We start from the raw sequence: 12,706 nt of genomic DNA on the forward strand, positions 1-12,706 counted from the left end.
TAGAATTAGTATTGAGCAATAACTTCTTCATGTTCAAAAAGGACCTGTATTTACAGTTAACAGGTGTTGCAATGGGCTCCCCTTGTGGGGGCAGCTTTGCAAACTCAGTAATGGCCCATTGGGAATGCACCTTTTTGTTCCAACATTCATTATATAAGGAAGTCGTCGTATGGTACACTTGGTACCAAGACGACATCCTTATAATATTCAAAGGGGGTGAAGAAGTAGCTCAAAAGCTCATTGGAGTTATGAATTCATTCATTCCCTTTTTGTCATTCACTTATAACTTCGACAACATTTCCATAAACTATTTGGATATTTTGATTCGAAAAGATTCTGAAAAAGGTACATTTTGTACCAGTGTGTTCCGCAAACCCCATTATAGCAACTCTTTTCTTCACTTTACTAGTTGCCACCCCTTTTTTCAAAAGAAAGGGGTGGTGAAAAGTCAAGTAGTATGAGCTTCTTGAATGTGCTCCAATGAAATAACATTCGAGGAAGAATGCCACAAGTTGGCTTCAATGTTTTTGAACAGAGGGTACCCGAGTAAACTAATTAATTCAGTGATCCTGGAGGTTACCCACAAAAGACAGATCGGTCTATTAGGACCAATTTTAAAAACAGATCAGATCATTATATCTTTAGAAAATGAAAATCTGACTAGTGAAGTATGTCCAACAATGAATGTGGGTCCAAAACAGGTAGATTACAGTACTTGTCTTCTTACACAATTTAATATATCATCATCAGAAATAAGACGTATACTTAATAATAATTGGGAATTCATTGTCCAGGATGCACACATTAGTAACACCCTAGGACCAAAACCACTAGTTGTTTTTAAGAAGGCACCTTCATTAAAAACCCTGTTGGAACGCACACCTAGGGAACAAAAGCTTAACAATGGGATGTATAGGTGTGGTCGTTGTAGATATTGTAAATATATAAAAACAGGGACCACCTTTTTAATTAGAGGTGTAAGATACTATATAAACAACAGGTGTGACTGTAATAGTCAAGGTGTGGTATACCTTGCCACCTGTAAAATCTGCTCCGCGTTCTACTTGGGGAAGACGGAACGTCACTTAAAACAATGCATGAAAGCGCTTACAAACAGTAAAGTATTTTTGGATTTTTTCTTCGACTGGCGTTATTTGTTGGGTCCACTTTTGCGGTTTTTCCTAGTTTTGTTTTTTTGTTCGTTTTTTCATGGGCTGTATAGTGTTACATGGTGTATGTGAGGCAGATGCCATTAACAGGCTCTTTAAAGTAATGTCATGGGTATGGAGTCAACAGGCTTTAAAATGGTATAATCTACACACACAACAACCACAGGGGATATGCTTCACACACACACACACACACTACTATAGTTGCCAGTATTGTGATTAGAACCACTACCTATCTAGTTATTTGAACTATAGTATTAAACAGTTATTGCACATGCCACAGAGCTTAGAGGGCTGACAAGTGTATACAGGTACATCTACAGTGAATTACTTCAGCAGGCCTTGTAATGTAGGGTGATGGGAGGTGTACTAGGTGGTACATGCCTCAAAATGGTATAACCCACATCCCGAGAGGATGTGATTCTCACTCAAACACACAGGGAGAATATGATTCTCTCAGACACACATACACACACACACGCACACACACACACACACACACACACACACACACACACACACACACACACACACACACACACACACAGACACACACACACACATACACACACAGACACACACACACACATACACACACAATATCACATTTTACAGTATTGAGTTTAGAACCCTTGCCTATCTAGCTATGTATACTACAGTGTTACGCAGTTATCACATGCACCACGGTGCTTATAGGCTTTAACAGTGTTGAAGGTACATCTAAGGTGAATTACATCAAAAGCCCTTGTAAAGTATGGCAATGGGAAATATACCGGGTGGGAAGGTCCTCAAAATACATCATCCTACAAATATACAGAATTACAAACACTTGTTCACACACTTATACACCCACATTTGCCAGAATTGAGAATAGAACCCCTGCCTATCTAGTTATTTGTACTATATGATTACATAGTTATTGCACACACAACAGAGCTTATAGGGCTGAGGGCTGTCCGAATGTGCTTCTGAGGGGAATGACAGCAGGACTGCTAAAGTGGGACACTGGGAAGTGTTGTGGGTGGGAATACACACACACGCGCACACACACACACACACACACACACACACACACACACACACACACACACACACACACACATACACACACACACACACACACACACACACACACACACATGCACACTTACATTTGCCAAGACTTGGATTAGTACCCCTACCTATCTAGTTATTTGTACTATAGGAGTTACCGCATGCACTACAGAGCTTACAGGGCAGAGGGCTGTCCAAAGGTACTTCTAAGGTGAATGACATCAGCAGGACTGCTAAAGTAGGTTACAGGGAAGTGTTGTTGGTGGGACAGTTCTCAAAATACTTCATCCTACAAACATAAACACTTGCACACACTTATTTGCCAGAAGTGAGAATAGAGCTCCTGCCTATTTAGTTATTTGTACTATAGTGTTACACAGTTATCACATGTAATACAGAGCTTACAGGGCAGAGGGCTGTCCAATGGTAGTTCTAAGGTAAATGACATCAGCAGAAATGCTAAAGTAGGGCATGGGAAAGTGTTGTGGGTGGGACAGTCCTCAAAATACTTCATCCTACAAACATACAAACTTACAAACACTTGTACACACACACATTTGCTGAAATTGGGACTAGAACCCCTGCCTATGTAGTTATTTCTAATATACTGTTGCATAGATACTGCATGCACCTTGGAGCTTATAGGGTGGAGCTGTCCAAAAGTACTTCTAAGGTGAATGAGATCGGCAGGGCTGCTACAGTAGGGCACTGGAAAGTATACTGGGTGGGAATTGCCTAAATTGTTTCCCCACAAAGGGGGAGCCACCACGGACCCCAGGAACCACCACCCCATTAGCCTGATGAGCCTGGTCTGCAAGGCTATGGAACATATCATGAAACTTATAATCAATGACATTGGTAAACTCCAAAGTCTGGACCCCACCCAGTTCGGGTTTGTAAAAGGCAGATTATATCTCCTAAACCTGATAGACTTCTTTGAAGCGGTCACCAAAGCTGTAGATGGGGTTAAGGTGGTTCACACAGCCTATCTAGATCTTACCAAGGCTTTTGACAGCATCCCCCACTCTGGAATTATAGATAAACTCACTAAACTAGGTATAAGTCCCTATGTCACAAGATGGGTTGCCAACTGGTTCACTGACAGAACCCACACTGTAAAAGCAGCAGACTCCAAATCTGACTTCAGACCAGTGACAAGTGGAGTACCACAGGGTTCAGTCCTGGGTCCTCTCCTGTTTTGTATCTACGTCTCTGAAGTACAGGCTAACACAGAAAGTCTTTGGCTAATGAAATTCACAGACGACTGCAAACTAGGAATCATAAACAAAACTCCTAATGATATGGACATCCTACAAAATGGCCTCACTGAGACAGATGCCTGGTGTCAAAGCCATGGCCTCAAACTCAATGCCAAGAAGTGCATTGTCATCCCTTTTGGTAAAAACTATATACCCATGAAGTACCACATAGGCGGTAGTCTACATAACACCAAAAGTGTGATAAGAGACCTTGGGACATAGGTGGACAGTAGTCTCTCCTCTGATAATCACATTGCCACAGTAGTCAGGAAATCCTTCTACATGGCACACCTCATCACAAAAGGTTTCTCATCCAGGAAAAAAAGGTCATTGTTCCCCTCTCCTCATCACTCATTAGACCCATTATAGAATACAGCACCCCTTTTGGTATGTACCTCACAAGACATCTACAACAACTGGAAAGGCACAAAAATACATCACAAAGAGGATTACCAGCCTCAAACAGATGCCCTATGCAGACCGTCTCAAAAAACTCCAGCTTTACTCCGTCGCATATCACCTACTCAGAGGCGATCTCTGCCTAACATACAAAATTATGTCAAACCCAGAGCTATTGGACATGCTCCACTTAAAGAAATCCCAATCCCTCTGAGCTACATGCTCTAGGGACCTACATTTTGTCACCACAATAAACAGAATCTGCTGGAGGGATAGATTGCTGTCCCAGAAACTTCCCATACTCTGGAACAAACTACCTATCTATATCAAAGCTCCTTATTAGCACTCTTCAAGAAAATCTTGATGATTGGATGGGAGACAGGAAATTCACCCTGGGGATCACTTCTGTGGCTCTGCTTGACAGGGGCACAGGAAAATCATTTTCTTGGGTGGCAAAAGCCAGAATACCTTTTTGGTTAGGCTTATTTAGGCCCTAGGGCCAATAGCCTAGTACCTACCTATGAACCTACAAACAGACAAACACACACACACACACACACACACACACACACACACACACACACACACACACACACACACACACACACTCTCTCTCTCACTTACATTTGCCAGGACTGGGATTAGAACCCCTTCCTTAGTGATATTTGTACTATAGTGTTACACATTTATCACACATGCTAGAGAGCTTACAGGGCTGACAGGTGTCCAATGGTACTTCTAAAGTGAATGACATCAGCAAATCTTGTGAAGTAGGGAATGGGAAGTGTATTGAGTGGTAACAGCCTCTTAATACTTAAAGCTACAGACACACACACACACACACACACACACACACACACACGCGCACACACACACACACACACACACACACACACACACACACACACACACACACACATGTACACGCACACGCATTCACACACACACACAAACACAAAAGCAGGTTATGTGATGTTATAACCCCCACCTCAGTACAATTGCACAATGGAGCTCACCTTCATGCTGGCACATGCGGCTGGTTACAACTGGTATGCCACTGTCTGCAGCAGGACACCACTCTATGCCATTCATGGTATCCCTGTGTATGACTCACTCTCTGAGTGTGTCTCCCTGTCTCTCTCTCTCTCTCTATCACTATCTGTCTCTCTCTCTTCCTTTCATCTATGTGTGTGTGTATGCTGGACATATTCTACTATGTTGCCTATATATATCTGTGATACACACATATATATATATATATATATCTGTGTATCACACGCAACAGATGCAGATATATCACATACGGGCCACCTACAGCTAGCTGAGGGTAATCCTTTCTGATGGGTGTGTGTAGAGATAGTTAAGGTGTACATAGGTGTCTGTATGTAAAGACATATATGCACAATATAGTTATACAGTCTGATGTGGGTTCCAACATGGACTGTGATTCTCTAAGTGTAGGAGCATGTCCGGTATGACCTTCTGTATTAAGAGTGGGACTCCAGTCCAGAGATAGTTGTATTCTGGTCCAGGGTTTTGTGTCCTACAGCCATACCTCTCAACAGTAAACAGGAAGATGCTAGGTGTACAGGGTTTGTTTTTGCAGACATTTTCTGATATAGTTGAAGTCTTACACTGGAATATATTGTGTCATTACCTAGTGACAGACATCCTCAGATCATCACAGTGGTTTACCAGAGGAATACAGGATGTATGATGCACAGACCAGTATTATGAGCCCAACTATAGACAGTAGTGCCCATAAAGGCCAGTTGAGAGGTGTGGCTACAGCCAGTTGACTGATGAAGCTGTGTAAACAGTCCAGCAACTTAGTGATATATTGGCTGGGGATCTCCTGCTTGTGTGGTATTCTTCTTACCTGAAATGCCATATCCTGGTCCATACTTCTCAACTGTACAGTTTTTGGTGGATTGTCCAGGGGTTCGTCTAGAGGTTTCATCCAGTCTACATACACTTGTGTTTTTATGGCAAGGTAGTCACAAATAATTAAAGACTGACATTACAAAATAATGACAGACATTAGTGTTTCAGACTTCATAACCTTCAGACAATTCCTGCTAATGCAAAACCTGTTATTCTACCAACTTTCTCAGTTTGCAAGAGCAATATTTACAACAAGTGCCTGTCATTGAGCCTTTGTCCCAATTTTATTTATGACCTTATCCAGATGTCTTGCTGTCATAGGTTGAGAGGTATGGGTGTGGGTACAGAGTGCACTGTACTCTACAGAAATGTCCATTATATGTGTAGTATATTCCACATAGCACTGTCTGTCTTCCAAGTATGTTAGTGGCAGAGCAATACAGAGTAATGTGGTGAACCACTGACAGACAGTTTTGTATAGGTTGATAGGTTGATATGACATCAATAGGGTATTGTCCTTGAAGCCCTTATAACCCATGCAGACAGGAGTGTACCCCATGTTAAGCAATGTCAGCACACAGAGCCCCTATCCAGCAGGGATACAGGTGGAATCACAGGACTGTATTTTGTGTTTCCCATGCACTTATACAAGGAACACATTACTTTGGATATTGAGACACTTGGCTTGATGTGGACAGGGAGTGTATTCCACAGATGTGGGAGTGTGTGGGACACATATCCATCACACAAACAAGCCATACTGATATCACAGAACAGGTTGATGCTGTGCCTACAGGTTGACTGAGTGGACCTTCACTTCCAGGTGTGTGACAGTCTCATTAAGACAGGGTCTGGATTTCTTTGTATGCCAGACAGGGGTCACCTCAGCAGAGTCTGTATGGAACAGGGTAAAGGGGCACTGCTGTTAGCCTATCTGTGTTGGGCAGGTGTTTGGGGTTTGGGGTAAGGTCTTAGTGTTTGCAAGACCCTGGTGTGTGGAGTCAGCATGGGCTGTGGTGTGTGCATTTGTGGAGTTCCCATGTATTTTTGCCTCTGATGTGTCCTTTGTTTGGGTTTTTGTTTTGTTGTGGACCTCCACTTATATGGGTGTGTGTTGTGTATTTGCAGGTGATATTTACTGACTCCAGACACTGCATAGCACCTATGTTACTGCACGATTTGTTCTGGTGTGCACATTATCTATTTGTCTGGCCAGTGGTTCCCCTTCCCCTTATGTGTGTCACTTTGTCCTTCTGTAGTAGAGTCACAGGCTTTGCCCACAGTGGCTGCTATGTACTTGTATTTCTAATGTGAGCGGGGTAAATGCCATAACATCACACACAAGGTTGTGGAAATCACACCTCTGGGTGCACCTATTTAGCAGGTTGTCCATCATTGCACCACTACATTTGCTGTGGTCTTCAGACAGTTTGTGTTGCTGTATGTTATCATGAGGCTACATGTTGGCCTAGCTGTCAAACCATCACAGACTGACATCTGGACAAACCCATATATGACAGTCAGACAAAGGCACACACCTGGGGACTACTGTTCTGCCAAACATAGACAGTTGAGAGACCAGTTTGGTATTTGCTTGCTTTCTCTTATGGGTATGGCATCTGCTTCCCCACTCTCTGCCATTGGTGTTTTGACAAAACCCTTTATTGTTTTGCAAATATTTGGCAGACAAACGCAATGTTAGGACAAACAGAACAAATTTATCAAGGCATACATGTGCTCCTTCTGTGACAAGTGTTGTCCAGGGGTGTGGATGTTGGCCAGTGACAGGTCTGTGCTGACACAGTAAGTTGGCAGCCTTTTATGATCTGGGAAGCACACTGACCTTCAGGTACCTGCTGTCCTACTAAGCACCATACTTCCCGACTATTTCGAGCCATATGTAATTTGGGGACAAAGGCCTACATATAGGGACCATTGTTAACTATTGGCCTTACAACCCCTAGAAAGGTGATACAATGACAGGTTTTGTGTTAGCATGCATTTTCCTAAAGGGTATGAAGTCTGAAACTACAATCTGTTATCATTTTGTGACTTTAATCTTTCATGATTTGCCAATGATTTGCCAGACAACCACGATTTTATGGTAAAGAAACCATAAATATGATGCAAACCTCTGTACATTCTGCAAAATGTCTGTACAGTTGAGGGTAGGTTACTGTGAGCTGTGTACTGTCCATATGTGTTGCCCCCTGTTCCTGACCTGTCCAGCTTTTCTGCAGTAACAGATATTGACATCCGGATAGCATGTACAACTCCTACCATAGCTGTATTTGACATGCAGAATAGCTTGCACTTGCAGTTCTTGGAACACAGACCCTGTCAACCACAGTACTGTACCTAGGCCACTAAGACATGACAGCCAGGAGTAAGTGCAGGCCACATACTGACAGTATTGACCACACATATACATAGCTCATTGACCCCTGCATATTGTGGACATGCAACAAGTTATCAAGTTGATTGGGACAGCCCTGGGAATGCGTGCTCTGCTGTTTATACCATAAAAGCATTACTGTTACTGCATTTCTATAGGAACATGGGTGTGTGGGGGGGGCACACCTGTCAGCTGTCCACATTTGCACAGACTGTGCTGGCGTTCCCTTTACATTTTGGTTCCATTTAGCATATTATGGTGCCTGTCTTGGAGACTACAGGCATATCACTAAAGACCACAGGTTAGATTGTAATGGCAGTCATTTGAGTTTCAGACCTCTCACCCTTCAGAGCCTTACTGCAACTGCAAGGCCTGCTGTGATATCACTTTGCAGGTCTGTATGGGCATATTCCATCATTGTCTCCATCTGTGGATCTTTGCCAGACATTTCTTTATGTTTTTTTATGGCTGACTTGCTGTGGAAGACTGAGGATTGAGTGTGGGACCCCCGCATTGACATCCATACATGTGACCTATGAGCCCCCAGTTTGTTAGCCCCCCACATATACTGCACTGAGAATTTTCACCTAGGGGACTACTGCATTTTCTGGGGAAACCAGTATTGGGCAGACATTTCCTGTTAGCCCAGATAGCTGTTGGTTGCCTGCTGTTATCCCAGTAGGCCACCCCATTCCCTTGCATGCATGCAGTGATATCATAGCTATGCTACCACAATGTATCACTCCATTCATTTATTGTTAAGAAGAGTGACTTACCTTGTGCCTGCAGCAGTTGTGAGGATGGTGCTTGAGGGCTGGCTTTGTTGGATGCACACAGTACACAGCCTATGCATGGTAAGATACAGGTAATGTGATGTGTGTGGCATCCATTTTACTGTGTGTGTAACTCAGAGAGAGATGTCAGTCCCTGGGTACCTACAGTGTCAGTATGTGTGCTATGCGTTGCCTCTTTGCCAAGGCCTGGGCATACTGGGCATGCCTCCGTCTGCCTACAGGAGAAGGCTCATGGGGTTCCTCATCTGAGTCCTCCTGTGCCTGTGGGGGCCTTGACAATGATAAGGGGGTGTGTGGGCCTTTCCTGTGATGTGCCTGCCACAGCTGTTTCCGCAGGATCATATTGTGTAGCATGGCACATACTATGAACATGTGTGCACATGTGGCTGGAGAGTACTGCAGGGCACCACTAGATATGGCAAGGCAGCAAAACCATGACTTGAGCATCCCAAACACATGCTCTATAATTTGCAAGAATACAGCACAGACAGTCCAACAAATTACAGCACACTAGTTTTTTTCAGAGACAGCACTCCAAAATGTAAAACATAAATGCTTGTATCCACAAATACGTTTTCGTCTATACAGACTTCCTCAAATGCATAAATGAATGTATCTCACAAGCAGCAGATTAAATACTTCTAAATAAATAAATAAATAAATGATGCCCCTCCAATCACAGTGCAACTAATTAAATTGTCAAATAGAATGTAACCATTGTAAAAATATTTTTGTGATTGTTTTTATTACAATTTTTATATACACACAGAATTTTACCACTGCTTTAAGTACAAAAATTTGTTTTAAATGTGCATTTATTTATATATTACATGATTTTTATGTGATACATTTTATTCTGTTACATTCTATTTGACATTTTAATTAGTTGCACTGTGATTGGAGGGGCATCATTTATTTATTTATTTAGAAGTATTTAAACTGCTGCTTGTGAGATACATTCATCTATGCATCTGAGGAAGTCTGTATATACGAAAAAATATTTGTGGATACAAGCATTTATGTTTTACTTTGTGGAGTGCTGTCTCTGAATAAACCAGTGTGCTGTAATTTGTTGGGCTGTCTGTGCTCTGTTCTTACAGTTTATGGTCTTTTCTACAGCACTTGCTTCCATTATCTGTGACATGATCTATAATGTTCCTGGTTTATGCATGTGCCTCATCATGGCATTCTTCAGAGTGTGTGTGTGTGTGTGTGTGTGTGTGTGTGTGTGTGTGTGTGTGTGTGTGTGTGTGTGTGTGTGTGTGTGTGTGTGTGTGCATGTGTGTGTGTGTGTGTGTGTGTGCATTTCTGATGGGTGTCATCATCCACGGCTCCAGTGCATAACCACCATCCCCCTCCAGATGGCCATACGGGATGTCCCCCTGGTAAATGCCTGGTACAGCTGTGAGGCATGCCAGGCATGGGAGTCATGATAACTACCAGGGCTGCCAGCACACATTCATGATAATGCCCTGGGCATTGCACATGACCTGGCAGTTGATGGAGTAATAGTCCTTGTGGTTGACATAGAATCTACCTTCTTCACCGGGTGGCGCCTTAATGTGGATATGTGTGCAGTCTATGGCACCCAGTACCTCTGGGTAGTCTGTTACATGGTGGAAAAGATGCATATTGCTGGTTTTCTCCTCACAGGTGGTGGGGAAATATATGTGCTCACCTGCATGTGTTAGCATGACAGCCAAGAACTGGTGGAGTATCCTGGATGCAGATGCCTGTGAGACCCCCATGAAATCCCCAGCAGGTCTTTGAAAGGTACCTGTAGCAAGTATTCCTAAGGCTACACATACCTTGGTTTCTACTGGGATGAGTTCCCCTCTGTTGGCTCTGGGTCTGAGGTGAGGTTGGCACAGCTCGCAGAATTGTTGAAGTAAGTCCCTGTCCACTCTGTATTGCTCTAGTATCTCCAGATCATGTAGCCCCTGGTAGGTTACCCTGGGTCTGAACACTCTTCTCCTCCTCCTCAGTATGGGATGGTTGTCAGCATTATCCTCCTCACCGCCCACAGCCTCTAGCACATAATGATGTATCAAAGTGACAGCAGCCCCTAACATTTTGTCAGTTAAAATTCCCCCAAGTGTGTACACCAATGGCGCAGGATTTATGGGAAAAACTAGGCTGAAAGGTGTTTCATAGTTTATACTGGTGTGCTGCAGATGCTGCCTGTGTGATTAGTTGACTATGATACATTCCACCTGCTAGCTATATTATTAGTACTTGAGTGCTTTTATTCTGCTATTTCCCAGTTTTTTCTTCCCGTTTCTGTCCCTTCTAGGTGCCGTGGTATGCCGCGTACACCCGCTGCTCAAATGTAAACACTTCTGCCAGTTCCTGTTTTTTTTTTTTTTTGTATTTCCATTGTGTTTAAGCCCTGCAGCATGCCATGCAAACCCCTGCAGCTATAGTAAAAAGTTTTGAGCAGAAAGGACCCTCCCAAGGATGCAAACAAACTCAGCATTATTTGAACTAGCTCATACACACCCCTTGCTTAGCTGTGCTTAGCTGAGTGCAATTTTTCAATTATAAAGGAATTCCCAATACTATTCTAGCATGTCCAAAGGTCAGTTGTCAATCTCCTCTCTGGTCCAGCTGGTGAATCTGGGAATCTTGAGGCAATGTTACAACTGCCTCATGTACACAGACAACCCTCTCCTCCTCCCAACAAATTCCAACACATGTGAGAGATGCAACCATATAGCCAAACTGGAGGCTAAGCTGTCTCAACTGAATACTGGCGTAACCAGTCAGGAGGAGAAGAAAACCACACTCACTACAATTCCAGTCTCACATAGACCTACCATGACAGTAAACCAGACAGATAAACACACAAAAACATACTTGGAGGCTCTAAATAAAAATCTGCCTAAGCAGCAGAGACCTCCAAAGCAGACACCCAAGCAACCGCTACCCCAAAACAAAACACGTGCAACACATAGCTCACAAAGCCAGTGTGCTGAACAGTTACAGCCCTTAAGGCTAAACAACACACCTGATACACTTGTAACAGGTGGCTCTATCATCAGGCACACTGATGTCCCGCTCACCAGGCTGAACAAGGAGAAGGTCACGGTGAGCTGCCTGTTGGGCGCTAGGATCCGCCACATAACACACGCACTCAGGTCACTCCAAGGCAAGTAAAAATATGACTCAGTCATTGTCCATGCTGGTGTGAATGACCTGAGACGTACCTCCCTGGACTACATGAAAAGAGACATAGAGGAGCTCTCTGAGCATGTAGCCCAGGCCGGTATGACCCTGACCTTGAGTAGCATCTTACCCTCACCAAGAATGATGCCACAATACGAAGACAAGATGATCAATTTCAACAATTGGCTTAAGTATTGGTGTCATTCAAAGGGGATCCAATGCCTGTCAGCCTGGGATGACATGCTCGACAAGCCACGATGCTTCGCTAGGGAGTGCTTGCACCTGTCACCCCTGGGCTTTCGGATATTGGCAAAGGCTCTTGCTACCCCCATAGTGCCTTTTTTAGGCAAGGGTCAGAAGACAAACCCACCTCCATAGGTATCACAAGGGATAAGAAACTAAGAGTAATGCTACCCAACGCCAGAAGTCTAAATCTCAAGATGCACGCAGACGAAACTCTCCTCAGCATGGAGAACATCGATATCTGTGCAGTAACAGAAACCTGGTTCAAGGCTCCTGAGAGCACCCCAGCACTACCAGGTTATACCTCATACCATGCTTTTCGGCCCCAAAACTTGGACCAAACCA

General features: G+C 43.5%; 1 protein-coding gene across 1 annotated transcript in view; it reads left to right on the top strand.

The window, feature by feature from the left end:
• The window catches only part of TMC1 (transmembrane channel like 1), a 902,740-nt gene that overhangs the window by 255,941 nt on the left and 634,093 nt on the right, over nt 1–12,706 (top strand). The window lies entirely within an intron of this gene.

This window comes from Protopterus annectens, chromosome 2.part0 (assembly GCF_019279795.1).
Source record: "Protopterus annectens isolate FY-2018-M chromosome 2.part0, PAN1.0, whole genome shotgun sequence".
NCBI classification, from domain to species: Eukaryota; Metazoa; Chordata; order Ceratodontiformes; family Protopteridae; genus Protopterus; species Protopterus annectens.